This window comes from Theropithecus gelada, chromosome 9, assembly GCF_003255815.1.
Source record: "Theropithecus gelada isolate Dixy chromosome 9, Tgel_1.0, whole genome shotgun sequence".
NCBI lineage: Eukaryota > Metazoa > Chordata > Mammalia > Primates > Cercopithecidae > Theropithecus > Theropithecus gelada.
This window is the reverse complement of record NC_037677.1, coordinates 55,729,050-55,747,983: the sequence shown is the minus strand read 5'-3', so window position 1 is coordinate 55,747,983 and position 18,934 is coordinate 55,729,050. Positions and strand designations below refer to the sequence as shown.

The 18,934-nt window shown below is 49.0% G+C and overlaps 1 long non-coding RNA gene across 1 annotated transcript in view; it reads left to right on the top strand.

Moving 5' to 3' along the window:
• Positions 1-13,343: 13,343 nt before the first annotated feature.
• LOC112631806 overlaps positions 13,344-18,934 on the top strand; it is a 134,150-nt gene continuing 128,559 nt past the window's right edge. The window contains exon 1 of the long non-coding RNA XR_003121199.1: positions 13,344-13,488. This is a non-coding gene — a long non-coding RNA (uncharacterized LOC112631806). The remainder of the gene's footprint in view (positions 13,489-18,934) is intronic.

The window sequence follows — 18,934 nt, the reverse complement described above, 5'->3', positions numbered from 1 at the left end:
GTGGATGTAATAGAGAAACTGGGGAAGGCTTAGGAACTGAGAGGAGAGGAAGGCTCACCAGGGTTGGGGAACAGTGTGTGTGTAGGGCAGGCTTCCTGGAGGGGCCCATGCTGGCCCTAGATGGGAAGTGGAGCTGTCCCAGCACTAACCTAGCTTTTCCTAGCTCTCATCTCATTCTCCGTCCTGTGGTCTGCTATTCACAAGCCAAAGGGGAATTGATGGAAAATCCAGGTGTGCAGTCTGAGCCATGCGGTTCCTTGCTGTGAGGCAGTGAGGTCTCAGAAAGTTTTCTGTTTTCATTATTCTGAAAAGGCTGCACCCATAACCCAGCCCTATTTCTCTGGTTTTCCTCCATGGCATTTCTTTCCCCTTGTCATCGTTCTTCTTCCTCCCCTACAGACCTGCTTTATCAGAAACTTCCTTTCTCCTTTGCCCCAAATGACCCCCACCTGTGCCTCTTTCTGATACTGACCTTATTCTGGCAAACCAGCTCCTTCTTGCTGTAATTTTTAATGGGACTAAGATTGCTGGGAGAAGCCCTCTCCCATCTTTTTCAGCTTTCCATGTTTTCTTCCTTAACAAACACTCCACCCATAAAATCTTTGGGGTCTTTTCTACTGAGAGGTGAAGCCTATAGGTGCTAGCAGAGCAGCCTCACTGTAAAGACGGAGGTGGGTTCCTAGGGTGCGGTCCTGGGCCCAGAGGGTTTCTGACTATCATCTCTCTCGCCTTGGACCTAGACAGGGCTCTTTGCTTGTTACAATAGTAGGCATCCATTGCCTGCCCAACATTCACCTCCCTTTTCTGGCAGCAGAACACCTTTTTCCTCGGGAATTTACTCTAGCCCCACTCTGAGTCCAGGTGCATTGGGTGGACATGGACCCAGGCCTGGCAAATCAGTGCATCGGATTTCCTTTGGCCACAGTAATTGGTTCAGGGATTGGTCTATGGGCAAAGTCCATTCTGGGTCTACTGTGAGGTTGTATAGAGGAAAGAACTCTCTTTCTGGACTTGCTGTCAAGCTGGAGTTTCTGGAGTGCATGTGGGGAGAGTGTGCTGAGAGCGAGTATAGTACAGAGGGAAAACAAAGCTAAGAAGTATACCAGAGAGAGGATCAAAGAGTGAGAGAGAGAAAACAGGTCCAGAGGATTGGGTCTGAGCCTCTGGATCCAGCCGGACCTGAAACTGGAAGACCTACATGGAGACTTTTCTACTATATGAAATCTTCCATTCTCTTTCTGGATTAAGCCAGCTTAAGCTGCAAGTCAGAGTCTTGAATGATAGTTGACATGATGCTGGCAAGGTGAGTCCCTCCACAGGGATGCCTGAGCCACAGAGAGACTGCCATAGTCAGCTGTGAGCTCTTTCTTGTCCTATCAGCACAGCCCAGATGAGTTCTCACCAGAAACAGGTACACAACAGTCATAAACTGACAGGGTTAATCATAGGCCCTTTGTGCTCTGAAAGCTTTGTCAGAACAGGCACACATCATTTGTCCCCTTCCACACCCCGCTAGCAGTCCCAGCATGGTCCTCAGTGAATGTGCTGATTGTTCGGTTGATTGAGGGGCAGCACAGCCTTCCTCACCACTCACCAACCGCCTGCACACTCTCCTGCCATCCCAGTCTTGTCAGTATCACTCCACCGACCCAGTTTCCAAGCTGGAAGCCGTCATCCTCCCTCTCTTTGATGTGATCCAGCCTCTTACTGCTTTTCCATCTCCACCAGCACCTGCTTAGCTCAGACCTCAGCCTTTCTTAGGAGGAAGCCATTTGGCTCTGGAACTGACACCTACCCAGGGTGGCCTCTGTTCCTTACCTGTGAAATGGGGATGGAGCACTACACTTGGAATGTGAAATGTCTCCAAGAATTTGGATGTCAGGGGAATATAATGGCTCCTTGAGTCCTCAACTAAGACGTTAACCCATCAAAAGGAGCAGAAGACACAAAGTCACCTACAAGGGGCAGTGGCCCAGAAAGCTTAGACATCACTCCTGAATGTACATGAAGGCCATGTCCATCAGAAGGGAGCCTTGGCAGCCAATAGGAGCACAGAAAATGGTGCGGCCCAGAGGCATGCTTTCCTGTGGAATGTCTGGACTGCCTTATGGGCTTCTGTCAGTTGTGAACAAGAACACGCTAGAGCCTGATGCCACTGGCTCCTCCAGCAATGTCTGAAAGCATTGGCTTCCTGTGTTTGCTAGCCAATGGGGAGAGAATGCACTGGTCAGGCAGTGCAACCGTTTGCAATGAGTAAGCTGGCATTTGGGCTTTGTTCATCGTCCTTGTGAGCTATGAGTCAGCATCTTGGAGCCTGTCAAGTCTGGTCATCAATGACACTGCGTTTCTGGTTTGCAGGGCATGGTCAGGCCTTGACCCCAGGTTCTCAAGGTCAGGAGTGTATCAGTGTAGTCTAAGGGCCCTACCCCCTGAGATTCTGATTGATGAGGTCAGGTGGGACCAGGCCCTTCTACTGAATAGCTCCTCAGGGAGGCCTGGTGCACAGCCAGACTGAGACTCAGGGCCTGCACAAGGCTACCGCACCTCCCCGGCTGCCTGTGGGCCCCCTTGTCTGCCTCCTTTGAGCCTCTTCGCTGTGTGTTGCCGACTGACTTTTGTGTTCACTTGAGTCATTTACACGGAGCCCGCTTTAATTCTCCTGAGACCCCCTGTAGGCTTTCATGAAATTAAACCCTCAACAATGACATTAGAGAAGGAAAAAGGGTCTCTTTATTTGGAAGTTGTGAACAAAAAGAGAACAGAACTGCTGGCCGTTGTTCTTCCTCTGAATCTTCAGCTTCTGGCTCCATAGTTGGATCTTGTGCCACTGGGGCTTTGCTTCCAGGACAGGGTGACTTAGGGTGGATGCAATTGTCATGACCTTCTGGGGGCCAGGATTTGGCCGGAATGACCACCATTCCAGTTACTTGGCTTTTTGCTACTGGAAAGGCTGTGAGTTGGCTCTCTAAGGGTTTCTAAATGACCAAGGCTGGGCACAGAAGTAGCGCCCCAAAATCCTCTGCACCAAGGTTGGGGATGAATCCTCCTCTGATCCTTCTCCCAAGACTTCTGGATCAAGAGTGGGTTTCATTCATTTGGTCCCTCCGAGGAGACAAGTGGAGAAAGGAAGTTCTATTTACTACAGGGTCTATGACTTTATGTGACGTAGAAGGGTGCAAGTATGGTAATTGTAGAAAGCAGAACATCACTCTGGCTAGGCTCTGTTGACCTGGACAAAATCATCTCTAATCCATGATACATCCTGAGCCAAAGTATACTCACTGTTGGAATTGGGGACATCATTTGCATGGCCTCACTTCTGTTGCTTGTTTAGCTCTCTACATCTCTGCTATCACCTTCACCTCATTGACTCTTTGCAGTTAACTTTTCTTCCTGCTTTGCAGAGAAAATAGAAGACGTTAGATGGGGACACCAACTTCTCACTACAAAAACTCTAAACGTTAAAAAATTGTCTGCCTCCTTGTCCTGGTTTCACAGGCCTCTGACTGACCAAGGCTAACGGAATCACGTGCTCCTTAAGGGTCTAAAGGGTCACACTCATTGCTCTATCTTCAAAGCCATTCCCATCAGGATTTAGGTATGTCTGCATCTTGTCCACATTTACAATGGAGTTCTTTCTTCCCCTTCCTTTGCAGCTCACCCACTAGCTTCTGCCTTATCACTCTTTTTTCAACTCGCAGTTAAACTTATTGAGATAATGAGCTATACTCTCCTCCCACACAGTCCCATATCCATTTCAACAGGGTTTCCACCTATATTCCTCCCAAATTGGTCTGACCATGTCACTAGTGCCCTCCACGTTCCCACACCCAGGGATACTTCAGTCCTTACTTTACTTAAACTTGCAGAAACGTTTGACACCCTCAACAGTTCCCTCCTGCAAAACCTCTTTCCTTGGTTTTCATGACACTGAATTATCCTGATTTTCTTATCCCTCCTCTTCCCTTTCAGACTGGGAATATTCTCCCTCCACCTGTTCCTTACCTCAGTGATTTCTGACGTGTCTAAAAATCATCCAGGGTGGTTGCTAGAATGCAGGTCAGATCTCAGGCCCAACACCTCATATAGGTGCATCATGACTTCTCTTGACTTCTTAGAGTAAAATGTGAGAAGAGAGAAGCAAATTAAATACAGAATTGATAATCAAAAGGGAAACAGAATTCAAAGAGTTGGAGAATTCTCAGCCTGTAACACCTGAGAAAATGTATTCAGAAGAGAACAGCTACAGTGTGGCTAAGCAGCTGTTTGATAAGATTAGTAGGGACAGAAACAAGCCAGATGCTTTCCATCAGGACACTGGAAGAATGGCCCTAAAGGCGTTTTGGAGATCTTCAGGGCTGCCACACCCGTCACAGGCCCAGAGTGCCAGAGCCTTGAGGGTGGTAGAACTGTTTCAAGGGAGGGGCTCAGTGTGCCTGTGGGACCTTGGGCTTGCTGACCAGAGCTACCTCCAATTTTTGCTTCATATTTCTGATGCAGTGCTCTTTAGCCACCCCAGCTGGGGCTCAAATGTGGCTCAAGAGAGCCCTGGTACAGCTTGGGCTGCCACTTCAGAGGGCACAGGCTGTCAACCTTGGTGGTGAGCCTCAGCGGCCCAACCCCTGACTCATTGTGTCCAGAAGGCAGGACATGTAGTCAAAAAAGATTCTTCTCAAGCTTCAAGATTTAACACTGTTTGCTTTGCTGGGTTTTGGACTTACTTGGGACCTGTTACTTCTTTCTTTTTTCCTGTTGCTCCCTGTTGGAATGGGAACATCTATCCTATGCCTGTCCCACCATTATATTTTGGAAGCACATAACTTGTTCAAATTCACAGGCTCACAGGTAGAAGGCAGTTTGCCTCAGGATGAATCACACCTTTGAGTCTCACCCGTATCTGATTTAGATGACATTTAGATGAGACTTAGGACTTCAGACTTTTGAGTTGATGCTGGAATGAGTTAAGAATTTTGGGGCTATTGGGATGGAATGGATGTATTTTGCATTTAAGAAGAAAATGAATTTTGAGGGGTCAGGGGTAGAATGTTAAGGTTAGAATGTATGTGTACCCCTAAAATTTGTATGTTGAAACCAAGACCCAATGTGATAGTGTTAATGGGTGGGGCCTTTAGAAGGTGGTGAGTCATGAGGGCTCCACCCTCATGAATGGGATTAGTGTCCTTTTAAAAAGACCTGAGGGAAGCATCTGGGCCCCTTTTGCCTTTTGTCCTTCTGCCATGTGAGGATGCAGCAGCAAGCCACCCTCTTGGAAGCAGAGTTGATCAGCCCTCACCAGACACCAGATTTGATGCTATGATATTGGACTTCCCAGCCTCCAGAGATGTAAGGAATACATTTCTGTCCTTATAAATTACCCAGTCCCAAGTACTTTATTGTTGCAGCATGAATGAACCAAGACAAGTCCACTTTCTATCTCCAGCCCAGCCATTGCTCCTGAGCTTCAGAACCGCACGTCCGACTACCTACAAGATACCTTCATGAGGAGGTGCCAGGCAGTGGAAACATTCAAAGCAGAACTTCTCATCATGTCCATGCTTGCTGTCCCATATTCCTCTTCCCTGTGACTGGCACCACTGCCCAACCAGTTATGCAAGGGAGAAAACTTGACTCCTCCTTTTCCACTGCCCCTGCCAAAGACCCAACCACTCTTCAAGTCCTGTACATTCTAACCCCTATGTAGGTCTTAAGTTCCCAGTTGCTCTTCATTTCCACTGTTCCTGCCCTGTCCAGGACCCCCCAAATTTTCTTCTGGATGAGCCTCTCCCTGAGTTCTCTGCCTCTAAGCGTGCCTTCTCTCACTATTTTTCACACGGTGACTTAAGAACAGTTTCATTCTGACCTTGTCACTCCCCTCCATTCAGGCCTTTAGTAATGTCCTGTTGCTTCTGTTTGGACAAAATCTACACTTTAGCCTGGCTCCTCTTCTGCCTGTAGGTATTTAGCCTCCACGATAATCAAATAGCTACTCCACTAGCCTGGCTCAGCACCAGGGCTAGGCAGAAAATTCAAATGATCGTAGCACAGTTTACTAAGTTTCTGTCATTGAGCTAAAATAAAAAGGGTCAGCTTGTCAAGTTGGATTCATAAGAATCAGAGATCTTACCCAGTACTAAGCCTTACTAATAACTGCAAGGGTACAAATAATTGTAAGGCCCAGGTACAGTGTGAAGTCTGAACCACCATACAGCTCCCAGGACTTTTTTTGCCACGTTACGCTGTGCCCTGACCCAGATTTATCACTAGGGGTCTCTACGTGCTGCATGCAAGCCATCCTTCTTGAAAGGGGAGCTATTTGGGTCCTGAAACATCTTCACTTTTTTTTCTCTGCTAGTTTCATAGCTTGCACAACATTTTCCAGGGAGCCATCTGCCATAAATCCATAGGTTCCAGGTTTGTTTACCATGAGTGGTTTTAGGCAGATAGGGCACGTCTCGCTAAAAGCATTCCATAGATAAGAGCGCTTCTGCTGGCCAACATCATTAGAGTGTTTGCCAGAGGCTCTGTCCCTGGAAGGATTATGAGGGGATTTGATGGGGTCATCTTTCTGTCTTGCCCGGGGTGTCCCTCCTACAGGTAGAGAATGAACTGCAGGCATGCAGCTGGCCCGCTCCCTCCTCGACCTGCTTTGCCCACCTCCAACATGCTGGTGTTTCCCAGAGCTCTGACCTTGGTCTCTGCTCTTCTTACTCTACATGTGTAACACGGAGCACCTCCTCCTCCATGGCAGCTTCCTTTCTCTAGACACAGAGTCTCCTGAAGCTACCTCTTTCACCCTTGAGCTTCAGTGAAACTCACATATTTACCTGCTCATTGCTGCCTTAATGTCCTCCAGTCCTCAGACAAGCCCATTGGGTCCTTTCTTCTTTTCAGGGCAATGACACGCACACCCATCTGGTTCTCATGAAACCTTGAATCATCTCGGTCCTGCCAGTTGCTAGCTCTTTGTCCTAAAGTAAGTCAGAGAGGAAAACCTCTCTGAGCCTCAGTTTCCACATATGTAAGGTGGGGATATTAGCCATATCTGCTTCACAAAGCAGTTGTGTGATTGAATGAGATGATGCCGCTAAGAGCTTATGGCAGTGGCTGGCACACTGTAAGTGCTCAATAGTTACTGGAAATATCTTTGGTTCCACTCCCATTCCTGTGGCTACTCATTACCACATGTTACAAGTTCTAACTTTTTCTTAAGGCCCTCTTTCCATTTTCACCATCCTCTCCTCACCTCTCCCTTCACTTGTGACAACAGCTTTAGAACTGGTCTCCTCTGTGCACCTCTCTCTGATCTCCCCTCTTCTCTGTTGCCAGAAAAATCCTTCTCCATTATGCATCTGATTATGTTAGTGCCTTTGAAGACTATATTGTTCTTGGGAGAATTCCAAACTCCTTAAAGTAGTTTAGGAGGCTGGCTACAATCTGACCGCTACCTATCTCCCTGCAACTCTCCACCTCAAATGCTGGCCACTGGGTGTGCTGACCTTTCAGCTCTTCTGACCCGCAGGATTTGGCAGAGGCATCCTCACTACCTGGAGCACTCTCTTCCTTTCTCTCCAGCCCTCCAACTCTCTCCCATGCTTTGCAATGCTTGCTCTGCCTTTCCCCCATCAGAGTACTTTCCAGCTGCATGGCCATGCTGGTTGCATACTTGGACCCCTTGTGGGACTGTAAACTTCAGGAGGGCAGGGGCCATGGCTCACAGTTGTATCCCCAGCACTTAGAACAGTGCCTAGCAGATGGTAGGTTCCCAATAGCAAATAATCTGAGTCAGTAAGTGAGCCGGCAAGATGAAAGGGGGTGTGGTGGGGAGCAAGAGGGAAATCTTGAGTCTGGGGTTTCTGGCTTGAATGAAATTGAGGTGGGCAATCTTCAGGCAGGACTCCTTGTCTAGAGGTTATTGTTTTAATGAACTCTTTAGAGTGGTGGGCCTATGTGAGCTTGGCAGTGGGCACTGGAGATCAGGCCTCTTGAAATAGGTCTATGATTTGACGATTAGCGTGGGAGATGGATCTCCTTCCCTGCCCCATCCTCAGCTGCCCTCACAGCCTAGCAGAGTTGGCGCAGAGCATACGCCCTGCCTCGGGGGCTGGCCATGGTGTAGGTAGGCTTCACAAGGTTTCTTTCCTCTAACATTGTCTTGGGCTCTGCATGGGACAGAGATTTCACCTAGGTCTCTGAATCCTACAACAAACTAGTGCTATAATCCTTGTGGCTGGCTGATTTCTGTCCTGTTTCATGTGGCCTGTCCCTAAGAACCCCTTGTCAGGGATTGTTTGGGCTGTGGGTGGGTGGGGTATTCCTTGCAGCTGTCTTCAGGAAGCTACTTGCCACTACCTAGTAGTTCCTAGGCAGGAGGCTGTAGTGCCCACTAGGGAGCCATGAAAAGTCCCCATTTCTCAAAGCCAACTTCTGTCTTCATTCCCGAATCAAGCACAACTTGCAACTGTGATGACCTTTTAATCAAGTGTATATTGAAGGGTCTGGAGGAAGGAGGGGATGGGAAAGAGCAGAATCAGGCCTTGTGCCTTGCTTGGGCATCTTGCCCCCTTGACCTGCAGAGGGGTGACAGGGCAGTGCCTGGGTCCTGTGGCCACATGGAGGCTCCCTGCATCTTTGGAGGGTCTCCTGAGTTACTCCTCCATGCAGAGTAATGAGTTTCCTCTCCTCCTACTCCTGCATCTTGCAAATTCTGTTGTCATCTGGTGACTGTCAGTGGCTTTCCTCTGCCCATTTTCTGCTGGCAGAGGGAGGCTTGAGTCCACTCTGAGGAGGGGTGAGGCTGGAGAGTGCTGGGGAGCAGGGAGTACAGAGGCTCCCACTGCAGTCTGGGGCTGATTTCTCTTGAACCATCAGCAATCAAATCCGCCTCACCACTGTGAGAATTAATTCCTTCTCAAGCTCCCCTTCAGATAGGTGAGAAATCCGTGTGCCTCCTATTAACATAATTGTGACCCCGTTTCTTGTGAAATGACAGCCCTGGTCTGATTATGCTCAGGGAGCATCCACAGTCTGTGTCCTGTGCTGCGTGATGAAAGCTTCCTCACATTAGCTGGCAAATGAACAGTCCCACGGTCCACACGGTCTCTGGAATCTGCAGACAATGGCCACGTTTTATCTCAGCCATAGGATGGGGTCAAGAAGTTCCAGTGTAGCCCACCACAGTTAGTTAAGTACATGCCCAGCGCATTTAAAATGAGGGGAGTAGGAGCTCTGCACAGGCATGGCTGGAAGAACAGTAGGCTTGGAGCTGGGGGGCCTGGGCTCAGCCTGCCATTTGCTAACTGTGCTGTTGGGGTCAAATCCCTTCCTCACAAAGAGAGCAGAGGGCTGGTCCATTAGACCTGACGCTTACTGATTCTAGGCTATTACTGAGTACAGCCTTAGAACCTGTAAACTGGGTTCCCATTTTCTGTGTTGGAGGAAGGGTCTAGAAAGCTCTCTAGAAGACAGAGTTAAGAAGCCAAATCAGTGGTTGGATAAAGTCCTTCCCTCAAAATACGACACTGCAGAAGGCACCAGAAGAGCTCTCCTCCCTGGAGGCAAGGCAGTGGGCTGAGCTCAAAGCCTAGCCTGGCCATGTGCCTAGTTGGAGGCCCGTGGAAGGCATCTGGGACTGGGGATGAGACAGTGTGTCTGTTTCCTTGTTGAGTCACTCTTGCTCATCAAGTATCTATCGAGCACTTCTGATGACCAAGTGGCATGAGAGAGTGGAAAGAAGTCTATAGTCAGGGGGGCTCCACGTGCACCCAGCTTAATCACTAACTGGTGTGGGCCTGCACAGATGGCTCCTCACCCCAGCGATGTGGCCATGCACCCTACATGCCTCATCCTGCGAGGATGAACGAGGCAGTGTTCCTGACACAGAGTGGGACTCCCCCCATACCTGCCTCATTCCCTCTCTCTGTGTACACAGCAACATTTGAGACATCACAGAAGACATGAGGCCATTCAGAAAATGCCACTGTCTTTAAGCATGAACAGACCCATGGCAGGGCAGTTAGTGTGTGTCCAGAAATGCCATTGCTGCAGAGCAGAAAGTAACCAGGGCCCCACGGCCTGGGGACTCAGAGGAGTAACAGGCCTGAGCAGAAAGAGTTTCATGGATGGTGCTGAGTTGAGCCTGGAGTGGCTTGGCACTTGAAGGAGAAGGAAGAAAGATCATTTCAGGGCAGAGAACAGTTTGGGTCAATGCATGGGTGCACAGAAGCTCAGAAAAGAAAGCAAACCTGTGTGGTGGAGTGTGTGCAGGTGAACACTCCATACAAGATGGTATTTCTGTGCAGGCACATTGAGGGAGGGGTGTTTGGGTCTCAATGTTTTGAGCACTGGGGAGCACAGATAGCATCTGGGGGTGCTAGCCTCAGCTCTCCACTTATGGTGCAGTGTGTTGGGGTAACCTTTTCTTCCCCATTCTTTTCCAGGACTAGACACTGTTATTCAGTTCTCCGTTATTTTACTTTTCGTTAGCTCTTATGCAGTGCGGGAGCTGCACCCCCTTGGGGTTGGAATAGTTGTCCTCTTGTGACATTGTAAACCACCCATGCACCAGCCTTCCCACCCCCCTCTCTCTGTCTATTGTTCTCCATAGTGCTTCTCTTCATCTCTGCACCATGTGTTTACTGCTTTCTGTTCCCCACATTAGAATCTCAGCTCTGTGAGAGTGGGGACCTCACTGCTGGGTTTGCTACCCTACCCAAAGCCCTTAGAGGACTGCAGCAACCAGTAGGCTTTTGTTGCATATCTGAAGAATCAGTGAGTGAATGGCAGTCGGATGGATGGCTCCTTGATCACCTGTCATGGGGAAGAATCACGTGGCAAGATGTCAAGTAATTCATCCAAGCCCAAATTCACATTCATTCAAGACCTTGCAATGCCCAAGGGTGGGTGGTAAATATTGTAGGATGCCCAGAGCTCCCAAGAAAATGATAAAAACGACCCTGAAGTTATGCTAAGGGCCACCCTGGCAGGCTGCCCCCTCCCGTGCCTCCTGATAATCATGCTTTGTTGTGGGGTGTTAACTGTCACGGTGATGGCAGGGCTGAACTGGACCTCTCACAAAGGGAGAGTGGGTTTTTCAGAGAGTCTAGGTTCAAATGAAGTCTTTTGAAATAAGATCGAGAAGGAGGATACTCTTTTCCCATGGTGTTGGTTGGTGTTAAGATGTGTTAGTCCGTTTGCATTGCTATCTGAGGCTGGGTAATTTATAAAGAAAAGAGGTTTATTTTTGCTCACAGTTCTTCAGTCTTTACCACATGGCACTGGCATCTGCTCCTGGTGAGGCCTTAGGAAGCTTCCAATCATGGTGGAAAGTGGAAGGGACCCAGTGTATCACAGGGCAAGAGGAAGCAAGGGAGAGGAGGAGGTGCCAGGCTCCTTTAAATACACCAGCTCTTTCTTGAACTAACGGATATAGAACACTCATTACCTCGAGGAACAAACCATTCATGAGGGAATCAACCCTGTGGTCCAAACGCTTCCCACTAGTCCCATCTCCTACAATGAGAATCACATTTCAACATGGGATTTGGAGGGGATGAACATCCAAACCATATCTATGTCAGTAACATTTCCTGAACTTCAGTAAACACCAGAACTGATTGCTGTCCTCTGTTACTCAGGTCACTGTGGGACCGACCAGGGACATTAAAAGGAGGGAGGATCCTGATGGAAAATGCAGCAGAGCATCAATGCTTATGAATAGACATCCGATTTCCTCCCCCACCAAGTGTGTGGGACCTCTCTGTGGATAGCCTTCCCCCTCACTCCCTGAGGCTGTGGGAGCCTCTGCTTGGTGTCCAGCCCCATGCTATGCCCTGAGGTGGTCTTGGAGGTCTTTTCTGCCAGGAGTTCACAGCTAGTTACGGAGGTAAGGCACAAACCAGGTGGAGACAGGTAGAGGAGCAGAATGGGGCAGCAGGAGAGTGTGGGGTCAGGGTGGGGAGGTCACAGAGGCTGACTCCTGAATGCAATTGCAGAGACTCGAGATTTACATCAAATTTCTAAAGCTTCTTCAGACTGTAAGCTTCTGCACAAGGTGAGGGGAGAATTCCAGGCAGAGAAAACAGCAAGTGGAAACGTGAAAAGGCAGTGTGTGTGCGCATATGTGTGTGCATGTGTGCCTGTGCATTGTGTGTGTGAGAGCACGTGTGCATGTGGGCCTGTGTGCACACTAGCGTGTGTGTGTGTGTCCATGAGTGAACTGATGAAGTTTCTGGACAGTGACGTGAGGGAGGTGGGTAGGAGGAGGGAGGAGGTGAGAGGAGAAGGAGCTGGTGAGGGAGGTCAGGTCCAGGCTGTGAAGGCCTTGAATTTCCCTGGATGTGGCAGGAGGCCCATGAAGGGTTTAGGTAAGGGCTAGTGTGATCATTTCTATTTTAGAAAAACAATCCTGGCAGCTGGAGGCAGGGCACAGTGGCTCACGCCTGCAATCCCAGCACTTTGGGAGGCCGAGGTGGGCGGGTCACCTGAGGTCAGGAGTTCAAGACCAGCCTGGCCAACATGGTGAAACCCCGTCTCTACTAAAAATACAAAAATTAGCTGGGCATGGTGGTGGGAACCTGTAATCCCAGCTACTTGGGAAGCTAAGGCAGGAGAATTGCTTGAACCCAGGAGGCAGAGGTTGCAGTGAGCTGAGATCGTGCCATTGCACTCTAGCCTGGGCAACGGGAGCAAAAATAGTCTCAAAAAAAAAAGAAAAAAAAAAGAGTAGATTATGAGGTGAGGCCAGAGGCAGGGCCACTCACTAGCAGGCTGTTGGAAAAAGCCAGAAGACGAGGTAGCAGGAGCCCCATCAAGCCTGCGGCGCTAAGGATATGGACAGAGGATGGCTGGAATGGCTATGGCCTGGTGACCGATTGACTGGTGTGTGAGGAGAGGGTCTCTGGGGAGAAAAGAGTCCAGGGCCACTCCAGGGTATCTAGCCTGCTGGCAGGGAGGGACGAGTGGGGACCCTAACCAGGATGGGGCCCCTGGAGGAGACCTAGTCCCAGGGCGGAGTGGGGATGATTTGCAGCTCTGGGTGGGTGGGAGAGGTAAGATCACTGCATGGTATTAGGTGTCCTGTTCTGGGCCTGACCCAGGTTTGCTTGGTAAAGCCTACTTCTGGGCTCTTTTCTCTACCCCTTTTCCTTTCTGCTTCCATTCCCTTCCTCCCTGGTATAGTTTCCCAGTCTCCTCCCTTCCCCTTGAGCAGCGATCTCAAGATAAACAGCTGGAGGAGAGGAGCTGTGGAAATGTCCAATCAGGGAAGGTTATTAATCCAGGATTCTAATTATGGTGTTGCCCTGTGTCTCTTGCATGGTAACAAGCCAGCCTCAACTGCTTAAGCTAAGAAAAAGCTCAGTGTTTCCTTCAAGCTGCATCGTGGACAGATTCCTGCCAGACCCTTCAGAGCAAGCACCCCGCACCCCTAGCCCAGGGTCTGTTCCCTGATAGGGGGTGATCTGTCTGCCCCTCACTGTTTTCTCCAAATAGGTGAGTCTGGTGTGGCCAAGCACGAGATTGGCAGTGAAGTGCACATCAACACAGCAGCCCTGGCTTTCAGCAGCCAAGGTCAGCTGTTGAGCCAATGCATTTTATTTATCTGCCTAACTGCCACCATGACCTCTTCTGGGAGCCCTGGGCTGGGGCGGTGCCCTCACCTCTGGTGTGGAGGAAGGAGCCCTGCCCCAGGGAATCTTTCTTTGAGCAACTTTTCTGTGCACGGCTCTGGGCTCAGTGCTGAGGGCGCACCATGGATCAGACAGAGACTCACGGACCTCAGCCATTTCTTTGACATGAGGTTATTGCAGCTCAGAGGAGGGGCTGTTGACCTTGACCACATGTGTCTGTGTGAGTGGAGTGGGGAAGGTTCGGAAAGGTTGCTTCTTGTTATTGTTCATTTCTAAGTTGCTTCGAAAGCCCCCGTTGGGCTTCTCAGCTCTCTCAAGAAGAAGGCAGAAGAGAGTCAGAGAGAGATGGGACAATGGAAGCACAGGTTGGAGGGATGTGATTGCTGGCTTGAAGACGGAGGAAGGGCCATGAGCCAAGGAATTCAGGCGGCCTCAAGATGCTGAAAAAGGCAACAGAACAGATTCTCCCCTAGAGCCTCCAGAAGGAGCACAGCCCCGCCAACACCTCATTTTTAGTTCAATGAAACTCATTCAGACTTCCGATCTCCAGAACTGTAAGATACTAGGTTTGTGTTGTGTTCAGCCACTAAGTTTGTGATACTTTGTTATAGCAGCAACTGGAATCTAATGTCAGGGGCCAGATTTCAAGATGCTGTAAGCCATGTCAAGAGGTTTGGATTTTGTTCTGTAGGGCTCAAGGCTTATCACTACTTAGGAGTCTGTGTATGTTAAGCATATAAGCTTAGATTATGAGGGTTTGAATACCACCTTGGCCAATAACCAGCTTTCTCAAAGCTGCAGCATTTTCAGCTCTAAAAGTGGGGAATCATGTTTCTCATCTCATTGGGCTAGCATAAGGATTAAATGAGATGATGCATGTAAGGTGTTTAGCCCAGTGTAGGCCAGAAAAGTGACTGTTACTTTTACTTGCTTGGCAACCTTAGGTGACCTAATGCCTCATTTGGTGGCTTTGCTCATGACATGTGCCCAGAGAAGGTATAGCAACCCCCCTCCAACCCCCTTACCCCCAGGAATAAGTGAATTTTGTTATATGATTGTATTAGTCTGTTTTCACACTGCTGGTAAAGACATACCCAAGACTGAGTATGTTTCCCCTTATAAAACCCTCAGATCTCATAAGACTTATTCACTACCACGAGAACAGTGTGGGTGAAACGGCCCTCATGATTCAATTATCTCCCACCGGGTCCCGCCCATAACATGTGGAAATTATGGGAGCTACAATTCAAGATGAGATTTGGGTGGGAACACAGCCAAACTATATCAATGATGAACTGGAAAATAATTGAAAGGTGTGCCCCTCTTGGCCTGTCTGCCCACCTATGGGGGGAGCAGATGCCTGTTCACCCTGCTCACCTAACCCCTGCTTCCCTCAGCTCCCCACAGGCATGCCTGCATTCCTGTGCCCCTTATGGGCTGTATTCATTTCTGGCCCCTGCACTATGCTCCAGGCATAAGCTATTTTAGTTACAAATTCCTTGAAATGCTACACCTTCCCTGCCCACCCGGACAGAGACCTCCCCAGGCCCAGCTGTCAAGTATCGATTTCCCCTTTAAATATTACTGCAGCCCAGGAGCATGTATGGATTAATTGACGAGGTTAGGCTTGTACCTGCACACTTCATTAACAGCTGCTACTAATTAGTGGAGTAGTCATTAAGAGACCTACTGGGGTTTTGAGGATAATAGTTTTATTTATTTTTTTCCATGACTCTTAAGCATACAATAAATTGGGGAGTGAAACGCCATGGGCCCAGGTTTGGATGGGAGTCACGGGGTAGCCTGTGCTCTGGATCTGCCCTAAGAACACAACAGAAACTAGGACATCACCACAGTGGGACTCAGAAGAGGCCCTTCAGATCATCTGGTCTACTATATGTGGCTACTGTGGCTGGGACTGGGACAGGGGCAGGGCCTCATTCTCAAGGTCACACAGAGACAGGGAAGCAGAGCTGGGATGAGCACCCAGGGCTGCTGGCCTTGCTGCTGGCCAGGGCTCTGTTTGCTAAATGGGGACTCTGCCGGATACATTTGGAGAGCCCAATGTGAGAGGAGAGACCAAGCTCATGGCCACGTTCTCTGCCTGCCCCAATCTTACCCTCTTTTCCCAAGAGGGTGTTGCCCTTCTTTTGCTGTTTCTGGGCATCCTCCCATCCCATCCACATCATTCCACCCTTCCCACTCCCACTGGAGTCCTGCTATACCTTGCTCCTGGAACCCCTTTCTCTGTCCTTAGCATCTCCAAATGGATTGGACTCTGCAAGCAAGCACTCTGCAGTGGACCCCTTGGGTCATCCATTCTGATGGAAACAGTGAGTGGAATTAATCCTAAGTCTGTGAATTTGGGCAGCTCATTGACTCTCTCAGCTTTAACTTCACTGGCTCAAGGTGAGGCTGAATGCACAGTAGTAAAGGGGACCAAGCATGGGGATGGCATGGAGAGAGTGGGTCCTCAGCAGATGGCAGTGCCTATGCCCCTGTGCTACTTAAGGAGGTGGTCTGTGAGCAAACCATTGTGCTCTCCTCAGGCTGACCTGGACCATTCACTGAGCACACATTGAGAGATTTTACAGGAAAGGAATAGAGCCTTGACTTATTATTTCCTTCTTGTTTACAGATGACAGTAATTCGCATCACTAACTTTCCCTGAAAGCTTACTAGGTGTCAGGAAGTGCTGTTCTAAAAGGGCTTCACATGTATTCATTCATTTCATCCTCCTGACAATCCTGTGATACGGGTGTTTTTGTTATGAGTCCTATTTCAAAAAAGCAGCAGCAAATACAGCAAGTTGCCCATGGCTACGCAGCATGTCAGAGGTGGATACGAACCGGGCATTCTAGCTCACTGTCTAGACCTCTTAGAGAGGTCGATTTCCTGGCTAAGGGAAACCCCTGTTCCCCAATGTGTGCTGTGTGGGTGGCAGCTGTGTTGGTGCCACAGGTCTGTGTCCTCTGGACACCTGCTGATTTATCCAGGGTGGACACTTGAAGCAGAGACTGTCCACACTATATAATTTGAGTGATCTGGCTAAAAAGTGCGGGCTGGGCCAATCTGAGTTCCATCTGGGGAAGGGTATAGAAGAAGCTGAGCCTGGAGGTGGGGAGAGTTGATAAGCTTGACTTAGGGGTGGAGACTCATCATGATAACCAGCTATGAGTGATTGGAGGAAGCCAGCTGGCTGAGAAAGGAGACAGAAAGGTAAATGAATGCCTGGAGAGAGACCTCAGTCCTGGAAGAGCAGCTTTTCCCAGCAGTCTCAGGGTGCTGGTTCGCATGGAGTCAGGCTGCTCCTGGCCTCCTGTTGAGGTATTCTGGTGAGGATGTGCTTTATGTCGAACTACAGATGCCCCTTGATTTGTGATGGGGCCATGTCCTAATAAACCCATGGTAAGATGAAAATACTGTAAGTCAAAAATGCACTTTTGGGCTGTGCACAGTGGCTCATGCCTGTAATCCCAGCACTTTGGGAGGCCGAGTCAGGCAGATCACTTGAGTCCACATGGCGAAGCCCCGTCTCTACAAAAGATACAAAAATTAGCTGGGTGCGGTGGTGTATGCCTATAGTCCCAGCTACTCAGGAGGCTGAGGTGGGAGGATCGCTTGAACCCGGGAGGTGGAAGTTGCAGTGAGCCCAGACATGCCTCTGCACTTCAGCCTTGGTGACAAAGTGAAACCCTATCTCAAAAAAAAAAAAAAAAATGCACTTTTTATTTAAGATATTTTCGACTTTTGATGGGTTTATTGGGATGTAGACCCATTGTAAGTTCAGGAGAAGACTGAATGTGTATTGCTTTTGCACCATTGTAAAGTCAAAAAATCCCAAGTGGAACCATCATAAGTTGGGGACTGTCTATAATTTCTCTCTTTGAGTCTCTCTGGTTGAACTAGCAGCCTCTCTCTTCCTTAGAAACAGAAGAACTCCAATGTGAACAATTATCTTTTCAGCTCTATAGCATAGCACCAATGTGAGGTGGGGCTCAACCCCATCTATCAAGCAAGGCTGCAAAAGAACAATATCCTTTTTTAAAAATTTGTTTTAATTTTTTTTTTGAGACAGTCTCGCTCTGTCATCCAGGCTGGAGTGCAGTGGCATGATCTCAGCTCACTGCAACCTCTGCCTCCTGGGTTCAAGCGATTCTTGTGCCTCAGCCTTCTGAGTAGCTTGGACTATGGGCGTGTGCGACCATGCCTGGCTGAATTTTGTATTTTTAGTAGAGACGGGGTTTTGCCATGTTGGCCAGGCTGGTCTCTAACTCCTGACCTCAAGCAATCTGTCTGCCTTAGCTTCCCAAAGTGCTGGGATTACAGATGTGAGCCAGCAGACCCGGCCCACAATATTCTTAAATATAACTGGGATAGATGGGTAAAGTACTCTGGACACAGTGCCCAGCTGGACATAAACATCTGTACTAGTCAGGGTAAGGATAAGGTAAGTGGCTTATGGAGGATCGAAGTTTCTTTCTTTCTCACTGCACAGTTCTAAAATGAATGGCCTGGGTTGGCAGGGCAGCGCTGAGCCTCACAGCCATCCAGGGATTGAGGTCCTCCAAGCCACTGCCCCACCATCCCTGAGACCCTTGGTGTAATCTCAGTGTTGGAGCAGGGAGGTGCCATGCCTGGTTCTGCCACAGCTGGAAGAGAGCATGGAGGGGCACCTGATGTCCCAAGTCATCTCCACTCCCCTTCCGCTGGTGAGAACTTAGCACATGGTCTCACATAGTTGCAAGGGAGCCTGGGAAGTATAGTCTTTATCAGGGTTGGCAAATGCTTTCTGTAAAGGGCTGGACTGGAAATAGTTTCAGCTTTGCAGGGCCATACACTCTCCATTGCAAGTACTCAACTCTGCCCTTGTAGCTTGTCAAAGACCATAGAAAATATGCAAATGAATGGGCATGGCTGTGTTCCAATAAGACTTTATTCATGGACACCTAAATTTGAATTTAATGTCACTTTCATGTGTCATCAATATTATTCTTTTTTTCCAAGCATTAAAAAATGTAAAAGCCCTTCCTAGCTCATGGCCATTCAAAACTAACTAGTGGTTTGGAACTGACTGGTGGGTCACAGCTTGTAGACTCCTGACTCCTGGTCTGGATGGTGATTTTGGGCTTGGTCACACTTTGTTAGTGGAGATTGGATTTTGGCAGAGAGTGAGTGATCTCTACCACTACATCTAATGCAGGGCTTTCTTAGAGAGAGGTGTTCTAGCGAAAGCAGGGTGCCCCCTGCCCCCTTCTCTGTACAAAGAGAAGAGCAGAATTCACTTGGTGAGGGGGAACAGCCATGCC